The sequence below is a fragment of the Pristiophorus japonicus genome, chromosome 8 (genome assembly GCF_044704955.1).
Source record: "Pristiophorus japonicus isolate sPriJap1 chromosome 8, sPriJap1.hap1, whole genome shotgun sequence".
NCBI lineage: Eukaryota > Metazoa > Chordata > Chondrichthyes > Pristiophoridae > Pristiophorus > Pristiophorus japonicus.
Window position 1 is genome coordinate 119577022 of NC_091984.1, and position 20860 is coordinate 119597881.

At 47.5% G+C, this 20860-nt stretch overlaps 1 protein-coding gene across 2 annotated transcripts in view; it reads left to right on the top strand.

Annotated features, from left to right (window-relative positions):
* LOC139268732 (flavin-containing monooxygenase 5-like) overlaps positions 1-20860 on the top strand; it is a 141965-nt gene that overhangs the window by 6181 nt on the left and 114924 nt on the right. The window contains exons 1-2 of one of the 2 annotated variants that reach the window (XM_070887361.1): positions 7180-7268; positions 7717-7872. The exons of the other annotated variant lie outside the window; for it this stretch is intronic. The gene's annotated coding sequence lies outside the window, so the exon portion shown is untranslated. Of the gene's footprint in view, positions 1-7179; positions 7269-7716; positions 7873-20860 lie in introns of those variants that run through there. 2 annotated transcript variants of the gene reach the window in all.

Here is a 20860-nt window from a genome sequence, read left to right on the forward strand (position 1 = left end):
CTCGGCGGCAGCCATATTTCAGAGAAACATGGAGAGTTTGCTGAAGTCCGTCCCGAGAACTGTCGTATTCCAAGATGACATCCTGATCACTGGTCGCGACGCCACCGAACACCTGCACAACCTGGAAGAGGTTCTATGTCATATGACAGAGTAGGACTCCGGCTAAAACACTCCAAGTGCGTTTTCATGGCACCAGAAGTCGTATTCCTTGGGAGAAAGATTGCAGTAGACGGCATCAGACCTACGGACTCGAAGACAGAGGCCATCAAGAATGCACCCAAACACCAGAGTGTGACGGAGCTGTGTTCATTCCTGGGTCTTCTCAACTATTTCGGTAACTTTCTACCTAGTTTGAGCACATTGTTAGAGCCCTTGCACATGTTGCTGAGAAAGGGTAACGACTGGATTTGGGACAAATCTCAAGACAGAGCCTTTGAGAGGGCCAGGAACCTGCTATGTTCCAATAAATTGCTGGTACACTATGACCCATGTAAACAGTTAGTGCTGGCCTGCAGCGCCTCATCATATGGGGTCAGTTGTGTGCTCCAGCAAGCCAATGTATCAGGCAAACTCCAACCAGTTGCATACACATCCAGAAGTCTGTCTAAGGCTGAAAGAACCTATAGTATGGTAGAGAAAGAGGCTTTAGCATGCGTATATGGGGTTAGGAAACTGCACCAATACTTGTTTGGGCTTCGGTTTGAGCTTGAAACAGACCACAAGCCGTTCATTTCATTGTTTTCTGAGGGCACAAGTATAAACACCAATGCCTCGTCCCGCATCCAAAGATGGGCACTGACATTATCTGCTTATGATTATGTCGTCCGCCACAGACCAGGCATTGAAAACTGTGCTGATGCGCTTAGCCGGCTACCATTGCCCACAACCGGGGTGGAAATGCCGCAGCCCGCACACTTGCTGCTGGTCATGGACGCCTTCGAGAGCGAGGGGTCACCTGTCACGGCTCGCCAAATTAGGACCTGGACCAGCCAGGATCCTGTACTGTCAAGCGTAAAAAGGTGTGTCCTAAATGGAAATTGGTCTGCCATTCCCAGGGAAATGCAGGATGAAATTAAGCTTTATAGCTGCCGCAAAGATGAATTGACTATTCAGTCTGATTGTCTGTTATGGGGTAATCGTGTTGTTATGCCAAAAAAAAACAGGGAAACTTTTGTGCGAGATTTACACAGTACCCACCCAGGCATTGTCATGATGAAGGCCATTGCCAGGTCTCACGTTTGGTGGCCCGGCATTGACTAGGACTTGGAGTCATGCGTGCATCAGTGCAACACTTGCATGCAATTGAGTAACGCACCTGTGGAGGCTCCGCTGAGTCTGTGGTCATGGCCATCCAAACCGTGGTCAAGGATCCACATAGACTTTGGTGGCCCCTTTCTCGGCAAAATGTTTTTAGTGGTAATGGACACTTTCTCCAAATGGATTGAATGTGTAATCATGTCATCCAGCACGTCCACAGCCACTATTGAAAGCCTCTGGGCCATGCTCGCCACCCATGGCCTGCCCAATGTCCTTGTCAGCAACAACGGACCGTGTTTCACCAGTTCGGAGTTCCACGAGTTCATAACCCGTAATGGCATCAAGCATGTTAGGTCTGCATCTTTCAAGCACACGTCTAACGGTCAAGCGGAGCGGGCTGTCCAAACCATTAAGCAGAGCCTAAAACATGTGACTCACGGCTCCCTACTGACCCGCTTGTCCCGCATTCTGCTCAGTTACTGGACGAGACCCCACTCGCTCACCGGGGTCCCTCTTGCCGAGCTGTTAATGAAGAGAGGCCTCAAAACCAGGCTCTCCCTTGTACACCTGGATCTCAATGATCACATCGAAACCAGAAAGAAACAGCAGCAATGGTACCACGTTTGCGCGGCCATATCACGTGACATTGCTGTTCATGACCCTGTGTTTGTCCTGAATTATGGTCATGGTCCAAAGTGGGTTGATAGCACGGTTTTGGCCAAGGAGAGGAACAGGGTGTTTGTAGTCAAACTGTTAAATGGCCAAACGTGCAAGAGGCACATCGATCAAATCAAACTGCGATTCACAGACAACCCAGAACAAATTGAAGATGACATCATCATCGACCAACCAACACACATTCAACCATCAGTTGACCCTTGTGTCATTCACGAATACGAACCTACCATCCCTGACAGTCCTGTCAGACCGACTGCTCCGCAATGCAGCAATGGTCCTACTGACTCACCCAAGCTTGGGTTCGAACTGAGAAGATCAACCAGGGAGCGGAAGACCCCGGACCGTCTCAACTTGTAAATACAACCTGTACCAAGGACTTTGGGGGGGAATGATGTTATGTATGTTAACTGGGTTTTACCTGCCACCAGAGGGCGCGACTGTCGGAGTCCTAATGGTCACTGGCAGACACGTGCAAGCCATGTATATAATGTTGGCAGCCATGTTGAAACCTCACTTTGAGAATAAATAAACTGGAGTAAGGTCATGCCTGAACCAGCTCACCGTACTTAGCCTCGTGGAGTTATTTGATACTTAACAATGTTCTTATACCATCTTTGCTGACTATTAATCTTCAGGCTTTTAAGCGTAGTTTAATAAAGAAAGAGAGGTCAATTTCTTGAATGTGTATTCTCTGCTTTTGTATTGCAGACATTTGACTCCTTCCCAATGTCAAAAGAATGTGCATACCATAGAGATAATGTAGATAGACTAGAGAGTAAAAGTTGCTTCAGCTCAGCTGATGCCTGGGGATATGGGTACCACTGTTACTGGCAAAATCCCCAAGTCAAAATGTTTCCATCTAATAAAACAATTCTGTCTGAACTATCAAAGCGATGTACAATTGCCAAGTTCTTTAAACATTGCCGATTGCTCACATGGATCAACCCACTCAACCATAAAGAGAAAGCAGCCATGTTTGATCCAATACTAGCCTCCCTGTTCCTTTGTCTCTCTCCTGCCTGTTCTCACCCCAACTCTACAGGGAGCTTTCTACTGCCTGCTCAGGTTGCAAACTGCTGCTCCATTCGCCGCCAGGCCGAAGCCTAAGGCCGAGAACATCGTTCACTGCCTGGAGTGGGAACTCTGGCCGATTTTCCCCCCCATCTCAACCAGCGACTGTGGGGCTAACTGCAGGACCTTATTGCTGTCCTGCTGAGACTAGTGTAGGCTGGAGATGGAGCACCACACTGATCCAATGTTCCATCCAATATATTATTTTTAACAGTGGCCAACACAGTCATTATTGATCTATTATGAACAGCAAAAATATGCTGCAAACCAAAGTACTGTGCTTTTTAAAAACAAATGGTCTTAATTAAAGGCGTTTATGATTTTGCCACACCAGTATAATGGGTGTTGACAGTGTTTGACTACAGCGGGCCAAGATTTGCAGGTTAGAATTCTGGTCATTGTTGCCTATAAATAGATTGGAACACTTAAGCACAGCTGCTGATATTAAATGTCAGTAAATTGATGGTACACAAAGCACTCATGGTTCATGTGTGCTTGTTGCTATGGAGATGTGCCTAAGTATTTACTTTTCATCTGGGGTGCAGTAAATCTTTTGACTGCCATGCATCCTGTGCAGATTTACAAATCCACATTTTTTTAAACACACGGGTGTATTTCCAAGCATGCTGATGGCGAGAAGTGGAAATAATGTTTTCCTGAGTGTATTGTCTATTTTTTAATGTTTTGTAAAGTACCAAAGGACAGTAATGAACTTCTGTTTACAGCTAAACAATTGGATTGTGTGGCGATATGGGCTCCAAAGGGTATGTAGAAATGAGATTTAATTTAGTTACATTGGGATAACATTTAGATTTGTGTTTGAAGTGGTAATAAATTAAGTCAGTTTAAACAGTTAAATGAAGACTCAAGGCTTAAGTATAAGTGCTTTTTTTTTAAAGAGAGAGAGAAATTACTGCCACGGCAGGATGGAGACAGTGGATTACATAGGATTACATAGGATATGCGGCACAGAAACAGACCATTCGACCCAACCAATCAATGCCGGTGTTTATGCTCCACTCGAGCCTCCTCCCATCTTTCCTCATCTAAACTATCCGCATGACCCGCTATTCCCTGCTCCCTCATATACTTGTCTAGCCTCCCCTTAAATGCAACTAAACTATTTGCTTGAAGACTCAAATATAAACAAAACTAGAGGGGACAGTATAATGCTAGAAGTGCTTTTAAAAGTTCCTGGCAAAGATGTGGGGTGGTAGATGAGTGCAAAGGTGAGAAACCAGCCCTAACATGAAATGGGCAGATGTAATGTTAGGTAATGTTTTCTGTCTCTGCAGACTTGTCATGCTGTCATTCTACCATCCTACCACTGGCGGTGCTGCAGCAGTTAAGGTTATAAATATGAACCTAGGGACAGATCATGGAAAACATTGACAGGAAGTGTGTGTAGATGTAAGATTTATAATATATTACCAGTGAATCTTCTATGGCAATGCTCACAGTGAGATAGAGGAGTCACATTCCTGAGTTACTGATCCAGCTGGGAAATCATGGAGTCACTGAGCAGTGAAGGGAAGGGTGAAAAATGGTTAGTCAGCCCACACAGCTATCTCATACCATCAGCTTCTGGGCCCAGAATGGTCCAGTTACACGTTATCACTTTAAACAGGGTCTGCAGTGGTTCCCAAATCCAAAATGGGGCAGGGAGCTAGATGGAGCTGGGAGAGGGGCCAGTCCTGGCGGTGGTTCAGTTGCTGATGGAAACTCATTGAAAACATTAATAGTCTCGGTAAGTAAAGCCTCCTCATCAAAACTAACATGAAGCAATTTACTGAAACTGCTGCCATCTTTGAAGATGGCACAGCAGAAGATATTGATGTTGTTTTTCCAAAAGGATACACCTCTTTCCCATTTCTGGATGGGTCTGTCATTAACGTCAACATAAACTATGTTTCTCTCCACAAATACATCTTTCTACCTCAGCTAGAGCAGCCATCTCTGGCCATCATTGGTCTTATCCATCCAGTAGGAGCCGTTATGCCAGTATCTGGACTTCAGGCATGTTGGGCCACGAGAGGTACAAGGACACTTACAATATGAGTGAAGGGTAAAAAGTATTGTATGTACTTTCCATGGACCTGATAGTCCAGTGTGTGGGCATTGCTGAGGCAGTGTCTTTATGTAGCTTTATTGTTGCTACGGTGAAGGTGACTTAATAAAGCTCTTTGGATAGCCTGAAAGATAAATGGATTGTGTGGTATTCAGCTATACACACTGCAAGGTCCCAAGTTCAGTTCCCAGCATGTATTATGTTGGGCTTTAAGTTTTTTTTATTCTTCCTTTTTTTTCTCTTCTCAGTTGGATAGCATTTGGGGAGACACAGTTGGCCCTGAACTGGGAGGGGAATAGTTAATCTGGTATCTCACTCCTGATTACTGACTAGTGGAAATCACTGGAACGAGTGTGCATGACCGCTGGGTGAGAACTGCGTCGGGGTATCTGTGATGTTGCCACGGCTGAATAGTCCACCAAAACTGGCTTATCTAGACTTGCATATAAAGAACTGCCATGAGGTTGCCGGTACACAACAGTTGTCAGTAACTTCGGGAAGAAATTGGAAAAATAAAGATGATTTGTTAGAGAATTGGATGTACTCATTAGAACAGCTCACTAATTTACCTCCTCCTCTCATCTACTTCTTTCAACCTTGGTGCTCTCCTGCACCATGGACTTTGGTACAGCCATTTCAAAGCAGGCCCTTATGACATAATTATTCCCCGCCTTTGTATAAATTCCTGTTGATTCAATCACTCATAGGATAGCAAGTTAAAATGTACTAATTTCTGTCAAATACAGCACTGTGCTGCTGCATGTTGGAACTGCATTTGTTTTTTTAATATTGATGAGGCAAATCTGATTCCTTGTGTGGAACAATGTTCTTTTAATTTTGTGTTTCATTTTGCAGGTTTGGCTAAACTGCCTTCTGTCAGCGCCATGTTGGCAGAGATACCAGCGAAGTCAGGAAAGATGGCCAAAAGCTATGCATCTTACACATCAGTACTGAAGATAATCAATTTGACATCCCGCATTAATCCACTGTCTTGATTAGGTTTCACTAACTATTGTTGAAAGATCCATTTCCCCTCGCACTATTTGTTTTTTTTGTTAATGTCAGTAAAACTTAATAAGTACCTCAAGGGATGAGAAAAAAACCTAGCAGTTGCACACGAGCTGTCAGATTGTCGAGCATTAGCACAAGACCTGTTGAAGTCCTTAGGGATGGTGCACTAGAACACTGAGCGCCTCAGCATGGAAGACCATTAATTCCGTGAATATTGAACAGTGATTCATAGGAGCCACTCCGTGTCTGAGTAGTGACCCACAGGATTCACCAAATCCTCAAGCAATGACCCACAGGACCCATTAGTTTCATGAGCAGTGGCATGCAGGATCCATTAAATGACTAAGCCGTTGCCTGTGGAACCCATTAAATCCCCAAGTGTAGCCTGTGGGGCCCAGTTAGACCCCCGTCACATCCTATAGTGGCTTGCACAGTGCACAATTCAGTATATGTTGGTATGGAAATGGAGGCGATCGTCCTGCAGCTAGAGATAAATATTGAGGCAGAGTAAAGAAATAGGTGACCATCCTCTTGGGGAAGTGGGTGGGGAAATGATTTTGGTATAGGCAGTGCAGGAAACCCAATAGGATCTGAAGTTGCCTGAAAGATATAGGGGAGGATAATCACAAGCAACATTTAGGGCTGGAAATTCGATTCTGGCCATTTTGCGATGTTATTCCTGATGAGGCCCTCTATATGTTTGCGCCTCCTACCGGGAAATTTGTTTGAAATGCAGCAAGAGGGAAAGGGGGGTCGCTAAATCAGGCGTTCCACAACTGTGCTTGGTCCCTCCAACTGAAAACCTCAGCGTTAAAATGGAAGATGAAATGCGCATACTCCGAGGCCCGCTTTAGTTCCTGGGCCCAGCCGGTTCTTAAAGGCGTGGCGCTGCAAGTATGCACATGCGCAGTTCTAACTGTGCACTCTGAGCAGAGCACGAAAATGGAGGAGCAGGAAGGCCGCAGCTTGCATACCGCCTCTCGGCCATGGTCGCTGAGGCATTAATGGAGGCTGTTGAAAGGAGGTGGCATGTGTTGCAGCTTCCTGGAGGAAGGAGGCCTATCCCACGACTTTATCACAGGCTTCGGAGGGAGGTGGCCCAGGTCGTCTCAGCTAGAGACACGGTGCCGCGAACTGCGAAACAATGTCAGAAGAAGTTCAACACCTCACGAGGGTCATCGTGGTGAGTACCTTTATATTAATGCACCAATGTCATGATGTGAACCTCACTGTCCCACACAATGCAAAGTGTTTACAGTACCTGCCCCTTCTCTACATGTTCCAGGTCATGGTTTTGGTTGGTGAAGCCACCTGAAAAGTGGAGGCTCAGTTCACCAGTCATGCCCTGCGCATGCAAGTGTCGCACACCTCCTTTTCTCTACTCAGTCTCACCCCTCCTTGCACTACCCTTTGTCTCTTGATATGTGTTTGCCAAACTTCAACCTGATCCATAATCCTAAGTGGCTCTCATCTCATCCCACTGTTCCCACATGCACTGTGCACAGCCACGCAGATGCTAATGGATATCTATACACTTTGGATAGTAGGAGCTACTCTTCTATGGAAGGCACATGTGCCACATGACAAGCTGCACACTTACTCACAGTTACTCATCCTTTTTCTTATTGCAGGCGAAATTGGCCCATAATCATTGGGAGTAGTAGAGCACCAAAGGTGGGAAGCCTGATCTACAGGACCTCACAGGTTGAGGAGCGAGTGTTGGCCCTCATGGGCATCCCAGTTTGGTGTGGCCAACAGCGAAGCAGAGCCCACTATGTGTAGTGACGGTATGTGAATGGCGTTTGCGACTTATGTGAGTTCCGTGACCCTTCGTATCAATTGGCCCGCCCCCTTTACTTATAAATGTCCAATGCCACCTTCCTCTTATCTCCCTACCCCCTCCCCTGCTGCTAACCACATGTCTGTTGCTTTGTGCTTACAGATTATGAGCCAGAAGCGCAGCAGTCTGCCCTTGATCCTTCTGCATCGGCCGATGGGGGAGATAACAAGGGGGGGGAAACAACAGTTTGGTCACTGAGCGGGACATTCCATCTGTTATGCCCTTACACGCTACTGCAAATCAACACGAGGCACATACTGGTGACAAGGTCACTCTGTGACCTGTACCTTTATTCACAGGACCAAGGAGTGCTGATCCTGCGTGGGACCTCCCTTTATATACCTGGATGACCAGGTGAGGAGTGTCTCCCACAAGTTCACCCCCTGTGGTCAAGGTGTGCATTTCTTAGGTGTATACAGTGTACAGTGTTGTTACATGAAGGTTACATACATGACATCACCTCCCCCCCAACGTCTTTGGGTCAAAGATTGAGTCTTTCAGGTGGTCGACGCTCTCTCGTGGAGCGCCGCAGTTGGGGCTCTGGTTGTTGAGCTTTGGCATGCGTCTTTGTCACCTGTGATGATTCCGGCTCATCCGGGCTGACCGCAGGGACTGTGCATGCTGCTGACGGTTCTTGTTGCTTGTTCACTGGCATTGGTGTGGGCAGCATCTCATGATTTTCCTCAGGTTCCTCAGTGTCCATGCTGAACCTTTTTTTTTACTTGGTCCAGATGCTTGCAGCATATCTGTCCATTGTTGCGTCTGACCACGATGACCCTATTCCCCTCTTTACCAATTACAGTACCCTCAAGCCACTTGGGCTCCAAAGCATGATTAAGAACAAATACAGGGTCATCGATTTCTATACATTTCCCCTTTGAATTATGGTCATGGCACTCATTTTGGGACTGGCGCTTGCCCTCAACAATGTCTGACAGGACTGGATGAATGAGAGACAGCCGAGTTTTAAGTGTACGTTTCATGAGTAGTTCCACTGGCGGGACACCCGTGAGCGAATGCGGCCGGGACCTATCGGCCAGCAGGAGGCGCGATAGGCGGCATTGAAGGGAGGAGGGTCCTTGAATCCGGAGCATTTCTTGCTTTATGATTTGGACCGCACGTTCCGCCTGGCCATTGGAAGCCAGCTTGAACGGTGCTGTCCTGACATGTTTGATGCCATTACCCGACATGAACTCCCGGAATTCATAGCTAGTGAAGCATGGGCTGTTGTCGCTAACTAGGATGTCTAGCAAAAGCTGTGGTCACAAAGACCGCACGCAGACTCTCCACTGTGGTGGATGTCGTGCACGAATTCAATATGATGCACTCGATCCATTTCGAGTACTCATCAACAACAATGAGGAACATTTTCCCCATGAACGGGCCCGCGTAGTCTACGTGAATACGTGACCATGGCTTGGTGGGCTAGGGCCACGGGCTGAGTGGGGCCTCCCTGGGGGCATTGCCTAGCTGGGCACACGTCGTGCACCTGCGAACACGGTGTTCCAGGTCTACATCAATTCCCGGCCACCATACATGTGACCGGGCAATGGCCTTCATCAGCACAATGCCTGGGTGCTCTCTGTGGAGTTCCCTGATGAATGCTTCCCTTCCCCTCTGGGGCATGACTACCCGGCTGCCCCATAGTAGGCAGTCGGCTTGGATGGAGAGTTCATCCATCCGTCTGTGAAACGGGCTGACCTCTTCAGGGCATGCTCTGTGTGCGGGCGCCCAATCCCCAGTAAGGACACATTTCTTAATCAAGGATAGGAGGGGATCTCTGTTTGTCCAGGTTTTGATCTGGCGGGCTGTGATGGGGGATCCTGCGTTGTCGAAAGCATCGACAGCCATGACCATCTCAGCGCTATGCTCCGCTGCCTCCTCAGTAGTGGCCAGTGGAAGCCTGCTGAGTACGTCAGTGCAATTTTCGATGCCTGGCTGGAGTCGTATGCTGTAGTCATACCCAGCCAGCATGAGAGCCCATCGCTGTATGCGAGCTGACGCGTTGGCATTGACAGCTTTGCTGTCGGACAACAGGGATGTTAACGGCTTGTGGTTCGTTTCTAACTCGAACTTCTGCCAAAAAGGTACTGGTGCATCTTTTTCACCCCGTAAACACAGGCGAGTGCTTCCTTTTCAACCATCCCATATCCCCTTTCTGCTTGGGAGAGTGACCTGGAAGCATAAGCCACAGGTTGGAGTTGGCCTTCATCATTACTCTGCTGCAACACGCACCCAACCCCATAAGATGATGCATCACATGTCAAAACCAATTTCTTACAGGGGTTGTACAGAGTCAACAGCTTGTTAGAACAAAGCAGGTTCCTGACAGTCCACCCAAAACCAATCGCAACCCTTATGCAGGAGCACGTGTAGCGGCTCCGACAATATGCTTACGTTCGGCAGAAAGTTCCCGAAATAGTTCAATAGTCCCAGAAATGAACGCAACTCCGATGTGTTGCCGGGCCTGGACGTGCGACGGATCGCCTCCGTTTTTGATTCAGTAGGCCGGATCCCGTCTGCAGCAACCCTCCTGCCCAAAAACTTGACCTCTGGGGCCAAAAACACACACTTGGACTTCTTTAGTCGCATGCCTACCCGGTCCAGTCAGCGTAGCACCTCCTCCAGGTTGTGGAGGTGTTCCTCGACCCGTGATAAGGATGTTGTCCTGAAATACGATTGTTCTGGGAATGGATTTGAGCAGGCTTTCGATGTTGCTTTGAAAGATAGCGGCTGCTGAACGAATGCCAAATGGACACCTGTTGTAAACAAACAGCCCCTTGTGCGTGGTGATGGTGGTCAGTAGCTTGGATTCTTCGGCCAGTTCTTGGGTCATGTAGGCTGAAGTGAGGTCCAACTTGGTGAACAGCTTGCCACCTGCCAGCGTGGCAAAAAGATCCTCCGCTCTCGGAAGCGGGTATTGGTCTTGTAGTGACACTCGGTTGATGGTGGCCTTGTAGTCGCCACAAATCCTGACCGAGCCATCCGTTTTTAGGACAGGAACGATGGGGCTTGCCCAGTCGCTGAATTTAATGGGTGAAATTATGCCCTCTCTCAGCTACCTGTCCAACTTGCTCTCAATTTTCTCCCACATGACATACGGCACAGCTCTGGCTTTGTGGTGCATTGGTGTGGCATCCGGGGTGATGCGTATCACTACTTTGGTACCTTTTGAAAGTACCGACACCAGGTTGAAATAGTGACTCAAACTTTTGTAGGACCTGTGAGCATGAACTTCGCTCCACAGATGAAATGGCGTCATCCCCCCCATTTCCAGTTCATCTCGGCTAGCCAGCTCCTCCCCAAAAGTGCGGGACCAATTCCCGGGACAATCCAGAGTGGCAGCCGATTCTCTGATCCATTATGTGTGACCACCAACATTGCACTGCCTAGCACTGGGATGATCTCTTCGGTGTACGTCTCTAATTGCGTGTCGATGCGTTCTAGTTTGGGTCTGCTAGCTCTGAGTGGCCATAGTTTCTTGAATTGTTGGACACTCATAAGTGACTGGCTGGCCCCTGTGTCCAGCTCCATGCGTACCGGTGGATGCCGTTTAACAGTACTCTCATCATCATAGGTGGCGTCTTTGTGTATGAGCTATGGATGTTTGCCACCTGAACCCGCTGAACTTCAGCATCCATTGCGGAGTCCCAAGCATAACCCTGCCTTGCAGACCCCTCTTGTGGTTCATCTGCTTCGTAAACCAGCCTCGCTGTGGGCTTCCTGCACATTCTGGCCAAATGTCCACTGAAGTTACAATTTCTGCAGATAAATTGATGAAACCTGCAGGTTTTCGTAGCATGTCTGCCCCTGCACCTCCAGCAAGAGCTGAGATTGTTGGGAACAAAAGGCATTCCTCTCTGGTTGTCTCTTTGATTACTCTTGAGCACTCTGTTAGTGGGTGACAATGGCCCCATCCCGGGACGTATTGTCTCTTTTGATGGTGTAATTGTCCGTTCGACCTGCCATTGTCTCTGTTGAGAACCCACCCTAGAGTCTGTTACTGCCTGGTTGGTGTCGAATTGCCCTTGCCTGCCTGCGGGGTTCTGAGTTGCGTTTACCATGTTAACTCCCTGCTCCATCGCCATGTTGGGAGCAGAGTTGCGCGCGTATATGATCTTGGTTTCCTGCTCCCCCGCCATGAAGGTTTGAGCCATCGACGCCGCTGCTTCCAAGGTCAAGTCCTTGGTCTCAATTAGCCTCCTAAAAATCCCGGCATGACCAATGCCCTCAATGAAGAAATCCCATAACATCTCCCCCCTGCAGGCGTCTGTGAACTTACAGAGGCTGGCCAAGCGCCGAAGGTCTGCAACAAAGTCCAGTATGCTCTGCCCTTCCCAACTTCGGTGCGTATAGAAACGGTGTCGGGCAATGTGTATACTGCTCGCCAGTTTGAGGTGCTCACCGATCAGTTTTCTGAGCTCCTCAAAGGTCTTGTCCGCCGGCTTCTCGGGTGCGAGCAGGTCTTTCATCAGCGCGTACGTCTTGGGTCCACAGCTGGTCAGTAGATGCGCCCTTCGCTTGTCAGCCGCTGCCGCTCCCAGCCAGTCCTTCGTGACAAAGCTCTGCTGAAGCCTCTCAACGAAATTGTCCCAGTCTTTCAGGTAAGTCTGTATTTAAGCTTTTGAACTGGATTTTTTATATTTTGTTGAAGTAGTGGCTTGCTGCAATAGATGTTAAAAGTGTGCAGGGAATGCTGCTGGAAACTAGCAAGGCCTCAGATGGTAAAGGAAGGTCTCTGAGAAAACAGAAAATGCTGGAAATACTCAGCGGGTCAGGCACCACCCATGGAGAGAGAAAGAGACTTCACACCTCATGATGAGATGCTGCCTGACCTGAGTATTTCTAGCATTTTCTGCTTTTATTTCAAGTTCCAGCATCCACTCACAGAGGGAAGAGGAAGACGCAGAAAGAAGGATGCAACCCAGACAGCCCCTTTCTGGCCAGAATATCTGGGATGGAATCATCTGCCAGTAGTATCAGTGGCTACAGCCCCAACTCCCCTTTCAACATTTCTTCCACACCTTGCCTTCCCCTCTGTTACTGACCATCACAGCGTCCTCTTGGCCACAATACTGAAATAAAAGCCACCACAAAACAAACTTTCCGATCCACCTATATACATCTATCCATCCAATATTACATCAAGAAACCAACTCATCACCTTATGCATTCCCTTATGTCTTGTGTGTGCCTTTGCCTATCATTTAAGTTCAGAAGAATGAGAGGTGATCTTATTGAAACATATAAGATAATGAGGGGGCTCGACAAGGTGGATGCAGAGAGGATATTTCCACTCATAGCGGAAACTAAAACTAGGGGACATAGTCTCAGAATAAGGGGCTGCCCATTTAAAACTGAGATGAGGAAGAATTTCTTCTCTGAGGGTAGCAAATCTGTGGAATTCTCTGCCCCAGAGAGCTGTGGAGGCTGGGTCATTGAATGTATTTAAGGCGGAGATAGACAGATTTTTGAGAGATAAGGGAATAAAGGGTTATGGGGAGCGGGCAGGGAAGTGGAGCTGAGTCCATGATCAGATCAGCCATGATCTATTTAAATGGCGGAGCAGGCTCGAGGGACCAAATGGCCGACTCCTGCTCCTATTTCGTATGTTCTTATCCTACTGTTGTCACGCAGTGCTCCTCCAGTGGCTGCAACATGACTGGTGGATGGCTGCTGACTTTCAGTGGGAGAAGGTCGCCCTTGAGGAGCTGGCGGCTGGGAGTGTGAAATCGAGTGACAGTGTTTCTTCTCCTTCTTCACTCTCCTCTCCCTCTTCTTGGTGGAGCCTGCTGTTTAACATAAGCACAGTGCTAAATTTACTGTGTAAGGCTGGTTTTCAGGAATTACTGACAGCAGGAGGCCCTAATATAGCATGATCATAACATCCCTGGAGAAAGAGCTGAACACAGCGGTGGATGGCGATGACATGTTAAAGAACCTTAAGAGAAGAAAAGGGGGCAGTAATTAGAGATGACACATGAGTCAAGGGTGGGCATTGTTTTAAATAAAGGAGGTGATACTGATGGTTTTGGAAGAGAGAGACAGTGCCCGAGCAAAGCAATAATAATGTTGGCTAGTATGTGGGCCAGGAGGAGTGGTCCAATGGTCGAACATTAAGTGGGCTGCACAGAGCGGACTCAAACAGATTGGTTTATTCAGGAATTTGGAAAGAGTGGGAATTTCTGGTAAGTATTGAGTAGGTCGAAGCTGTACCTGGTGAAATCTAGTTTAACATTTTGATTTAAAGCTAGAACTTTAAAACTGTAGTTAACAGAAGTTGCCTGCTGGCGACAGTTAACTGTCAGTCAACTGTAAGTGTTTATCTTGAATAGGTGTCAATCACAGAATAGGGGAGCTGAGTCAACACGTAAATTGGGTGGAGCTCTTAAGCGTATAAAAGTCAACAGTTTTTCAGAGCACAGAGCCGTCTTAAAGGGAGTGGACTTAAACAGAGTGGTTTATTCAGGAATTTGGAAAGAGTGGGAATTTGGAGAAGAGGGGGGAAGGAGTTACAGCTTTTGGTCCACACTATTTGTCGTGCTTTGAGTTACAACAGAGGCAAAAATCAAAAGTGTGACATCAGCTCAAGGGAAACAGCTGATTGGTGAGTAGCTGGTGAGTGTTTTTGTCTTCTAGTTTTAAGTTTATTTCATAGTCAATTAGTTCATAGTCAAATAACTAGAGGCATGGCAGGGCAGCTCAGTCCCGTGGAGTACACATCCTGTGGCATGTGGGAAGCCCTGGATGCTTCGCATAGCCTGGGCGACCATGTGTGCAGGAGGTGTCTCCAGCTGCAGCAACTTGAGCTCTGGATTTCGGTGCATCCGCGAGGCTGAGAATTTTGTGGATAGCACGTTTCTAGAGGTGGTCACCCCGCAGCTAAAGTGTGTGCAGACGGAGAGGAAGGGGGTGACCACCAGACAGAAGAGGATGACTAGGCAGGTAGGGCCTGAGTCTGAGTGCATCTCGCTCTCCAACCAGTATTCTGTTCTGAGTACTGGTGGGGGTGCTGGTGCCTCTGGGGAATGCAGCCAGAGCCGAGCCCATGGCACCATGGGTAGTTCAGCTGCACAGGGAGGAAGAAGAATGGAAGAGCAATAGTGGTAGAGGATCCAATAGTCAGGGGAGCAGAAAGGTGTTTCTGTGGCCGCAGACGTGACTCCAGGATGGTATGTTGCCTCCCTGGTGCCAGGGTCAAGGATGTCACCGGGAGGCTGCAAGATATTCTGGGGGCAAAAAGGTGAACAGACAGAGGTCGTGGTCCACATCGGTATCAATGACATAGGTAGAAAGAAGGATGAGGTCCTGCTGGCAGAGTTTAGGGAGCTCGGAGAGAGATTAAAAAGCAGGACCTCAAAGGTAGTAATCTCCAGGTTACTGCCGATGCCATATGCTAGTGAGCACAGAAATAGGAGGATAGAGAAGCTGTAGAGATGGTGCAGGAGGGAGGACTTTAGATTCCTGAGGCATTGGGACCGTTTCTGGGGAAAGTGGGACCCATATAAGCCAGACAGGTTGCACCTCAACAGAGCCGGGACGAGTATTCTCGCGGGAGGTTTTTCTAGTGCTGTTGCGGAGGGTTTAAACTAGCTTGGCAGGGGGATGGGAACCGGAGAATAGATTCAGTGGGGAGAGAAGTAAAGCTTGCATTGGGCAGCAGAAAAGTAGAAAGTGAATTTGGAAAACCGAGGAAACAAGGAATGGAAAATAGATAACAAGAGACTTTGGCACCACCAAATGGTATATACTTCAATTGCAGGAGTACAGGGAATAAGGCAGATGAGTTGAGAGCACAGATAGACACTTAGGAGTACGATATTATAGCCATTACTGAGACATGGCTGAAAGAAGGGCAGGTATAGCTGCTCAATATTCCTGGTTACAAGGTTTTCAGATGGGATAGAGAGGGGGTAAAAAAGGAGGGGGGAGGGTCGCAGTATTAATTAAAGAAACAATTATGGCTGTGAGAAAGGATGATATGTTAAAGGGGTCATCAAACAAGGCCATATATATATATTTCACAATATATATAAATGATTTGAATGAGGGAACCAAATGTAATATTTCCAAGTTTGCTGACGACACAAAACTAGGTGGGATTGTGAGTTGTGAGGAGGATGCAAAGATGCTGCAAGGCGATTTAGAGAGGTTGAGTGAGTGGGCAAATACATGGTAGATGCAATATAACGGGGATAAATGTGAAGTTATCCACTTTGGTAGGAAAAACATAAAGACAAAGTATTATTTAAATGGTGGTAGTTTGGGAAGTGTCGATGTACAGAGGGACCTTGGTGTCCTTGTACACCAGTCATTGAAAGCAAACATGCAGGTGCAGCAAGCAGTTCGGAAGGCAAATGGTATGTTGGTCTTCATTGCAAGAGGATTTGAGTACAGAAGCAAGGATGTCTTACTACAGTTATACAGGGCCTTGGTGAAACCGCACCTGGAGTATTGTGTGCAGTTTTGGTCTCCTTACCTAAGAAAGGATATACTTGCCATAGAGGGAGTGCAATGAAAGTTCACCAGACTGATTCCTGGGATGGCAGGACTGTTGTATGAGGAGTGATTGGGTCGACTAGACCTGTATTCACTAGAGTTTAGAAGAATCAGAGGGGATCTCATTGAAACGTATAAAATTCTGACGGGGTTGGACAGACTGGATGCGGGGAGGATGTTTCCCCGGCTGGGAAGTCTAGAGCAAGTGGTCACAGTCTCGGGATATGGGGGAGGAAATTTAGGACCGAGATGAGGAGAAATGTTTTCACTCAGAGGGTGGTGAACCTGTGGATTCTCTACCATAGAAGGCTGTGGAGACCGTCACTGAATATATTTAAGAGGGAGATGGATAGATTTCTAGAAACAAAAGGCATCAAGGGGTATGGGGAAAAAGTGGGAATATGGTGTTGAGATATTGGATCAGCCATGATCATATTGAATGGCAGTGCAGACTCGAAGGGCTGAATGGCCTACTACTGCTTCTATTTTCTATGTTTCTACATATGGATTGAATTAAAGAACAAAAAAGGGGTGATCACACTACTGGGAGTGTACTATAGACCCCCAAACAGTCAGAGGGACATAGAAGAACAAATATGTGGGAAAATTGCTGCGAAGTGCAAAAACTATAGAGCTGTAATAGTGGATGATTTTAACTACCCTAATATTAAGTGGGGGAAAAAAAGCTGTGTGAAAAGTACAGAGGGTGCGGAATTCCTAAAATGCATTCAGGAGAACTTCTTTAGCCAGTATGTAACAAGCCCAACAAGGGAGGGGGCAGTTCTTGACTTGGTTTTGGGGAATGAAGAGGGACAGGTGGAAGGGGTATCGGTGGGAGAGAATTTTGGTACTAGCAATCATAATTCAGTAAGATTTGGGGTCGTTATGGAAAAGAACAAAGGTGGACCAGAAAAAAAAGAGCTAGACTTTCCAGTTCACATCGCCCATATATCGCCCAAAATGGTCGCCTATCGCCCATTTGGAGCAAAAAATGGAAACTCAGGCTGGAACATCGCTCATATTGCCGAGCTGATCGCTGAGGTGATCGCCCGCACATCGCCGAGTGGAACTTTCAGCACAGCGCCGGGCTGATCACTCGCCGAGAACATCATTGCCTAATAGCTGCTTTTCCCGGGCCTTCCTGACTGAACTGGGCACTGCGGACGCCATTTTACATTTCGGAGGAAGGGAGGAGGCAGTTAGAAAACTCGAGATTATATATTGTCAGTTATTTAAGGGCCTTTTACAGATAAATACACTCACATTTATACTTGTATTTAATTGTACTAATAATAGGTTAGGCATTTTTTTTACTAAAAAGTGCATTTACAGCAACTGAAAATAATTATTGATAGTGATAGGGCCTATGCTTTCTCTGTCATTACTCGTAACTGCTCACACACTGGTTTCTGAAAGGATCAATTGAAAAGGTGGCAGAGTAATGCGGTGACAGAGGAGGCGAGTGTACAGCCAACAAAGGTACAAAGAAACGCAATCTTACCTCAACTTGTCTGAAAACGTGTGTCTTAGGAGGCTGCGCTTCCGGAAGGAGGTCATCGATGGGATTTGCCAGCTCATCAAGGGGGATCTGCAGCCTTCCAGCACCATAAGAACCGCACTGCCCTTTGAGGTAAAGGTTACTGCGGCACTATCCTTCTATACATCGGGCTCCTTTCAGGCTTCAGCTGGCAACATCTCTTGGTATCTCTCAGCACGCCACACACTGCTGCATTTGGCAGGTGACTGAAGCATTTTACACTCGCAGGATGGACTTCATAAACTTCCCTATGACAGGGAGGCACAGACCAGGAGGGCTTTGGGTTTCTACAGAATATCACACTTCCCCAAGGTGCAGGGAGCAATAGACTGCACGCACATCGCCCTGAAAGCCCCTTTACAGGCACGGAGGTGTTTTGTAACAGAAAGGGATTCCACTCCCTGAATGTGCAGCTTGTTGTCGACCACAACCAAATAATTATGACAGTAAATGCTACATTTCCTGGCAGCATCCATGATGTGCATATCCTGTGTGAGAGTGATATCCCTGATCTCTGTCAATCAGCCAGAAGGTCACGGTTCGATGCTGGGGTATAAGGGATATTGCCTTGCTAGCTGGCTGATGACCCCACTGTGTAATCCCATCACTGAAGCCGAGAAATGTTACAACGAAAGCCACATAGGTACACGCAACATCATCGAATAGAGAATTGGAGTCCTAAAGCAGCACTTCAGATGCCTGGACCACTCTGGTGGCAGCCTACAGTACAACCCTGACCAGGTCGCTGAGTTTATTGTGCTGTATTGCTTGTTGCATAACCTCGCTATAAGGAGAGGACAACAAATGCCAGATGGGGCTGCAGGTCCACCTCCAGAAGGAGGGGAGACGGAAGAGCAAGAGGAGGAGGAGGAGGCTGGTGAGGGAGGACAATCAGCCCGGCAATCTAGCTATGGTCCCACCGCCCCCCCCCCCCCATCCCCCACCCCACCCCCCAGAAGACCAGTACCCAGTGGGAGTTACGCGGCTGCTCATAAATGAACACTTTGCATGAACTTACATTGGGGACAGTCATATATACAGTTACAGTTACGATTAAACAAAAGTTGCATTTGCGTTGAATTACATTTTAGCCTGGCCTGCACTGGCCTGGGCCGTCCATTGTTATACAACATTTGCATTAATGCTTTACTCAACTAAACTTAATAATGTTATAAGAGAATGCACAACAATTGTTAAATTCAGTAAAAAAATGTAATTGCAAACAAAAGAATTAAAACAAATTTTGACAATACCCTCCCCCTACCGCCTCCCCCATAATTATGAACGCACATTTGCAGTAAAAATTTTACAAACACTTTAGCACTTCAAAATATTGACATGAACAGTATGAGGTAACATTGCAAAAACACCTCACCTCCCTACCTCTGGCCACGTTTCCCTCCAGGTCCTCTACCCACCACCCCCCCACCCCCGTGTTTTAGCACCACCTGCCCGTTTTGGACCCCGCACACCGAGACGACGCGGGCGACGGAAAGACTTCCTGCCGTGGCGGGGGTGTTGAAGTGGAAGACGAAGGTGGCATTTCGTCTTCCGAGTCAGGAGGAAGTGTATCCTCCGTACTCGCTTGAGTGCCTGGGGTTATACTCTGATCCAACACGACACCTTGAGGTACAGCACCGTGTTCAGCCAGCAGCGCATGCCGAAGGGCATTTGTTGCGGCGGTCTGTTCACGCACCCCTTCCAGTGTCTGCCGTGCTAACTCCAGTAGCTCGACTTGCACAGCCGACACCTGGGAAAAGTCAGATGCGAACTGAGTGAACCCCTGGAGAAGCTCGCGGCCTATTGCGAGCGTCTCCGAGCACAGGGAGATCAAACCCTCCAACTGACCGTCCAGGGGAGGCAATTGCTGACCTCGCTGAACCGGCCTCCGTGGGCTCGGAGTGCGCAATATGATGTGCCTTGGCGTTGCCGGCTGCACACCGTTTGGTCCTGGTACCTCTTCTATGTCAAGTGAGATGACCGCTGGTTCATCCTCTTCAACATTTTTCATCAGCTGCTGCTGGTGCTCCTCCTCCTCCTCCTCCTCTTCCTCTTCCTCCTCGAGCTTAGTGGTGGTGATGGTGGTGTCGCGCTCCTCCTCCTCCTGTTCACCAGGTGCTGGTGCAAGTGCAGGTTGCACCTCGACCAGAGTCTCAAGATGACCTTAAAAGCACATTTGAGCTTATTACAGAGCTTATTAGAACATAACGGTGCACATTAACGAGAGACATTACATAGCAATACATTTCACTACCCCAGAAAGCTGTAGGAGCTGCATTTCCTGCTTCTTATGCACAAAGGCTGCATGCAAGACATGACATGAAATTACCTCATTCAAATATTGCATATTGCATTATAATTACAGGACATTACATTACTTTTTAATACTGTTTGACACATTACTCACGAGACGCATAGCTGGGTTCCGCCAGACCGCAGGTGGTGGCCGAACGGCTTTCATGGTCCACCAAGCGCAGCTGCACACTCCTCCAGGTCCATCAAGGGTTGTAGCTGAGCAGAGCCTCCCCACTGGTGCACCTCTGCTCAGCACGATTATTAGATATCTTCTTCTGCAAACGAGAAAAGAGTATAGCATAAGCTAATTGACTCGGTAGTATCATGGAGTCACAACAGTTTAAAGCGTTACATACTACAGCTTGACACATTTACATCTCGCTATACTGCAGCAGCCAGAGAGACTTCCATCCCATCAAACGCTCCCAGGACAGGTACAGCACAGGGTTAGATGCACAGTAAAGCTCCCTCTACATAGACTCAGGTTCCGATCCCTGACCGGATCTTAACATGGAGTTTATGTAATACATTTATGAATAACAAACTTAAATTCAATCCAGGAGATTCATTATTATTATAATTAAAATTTTCATCAGTACAATAT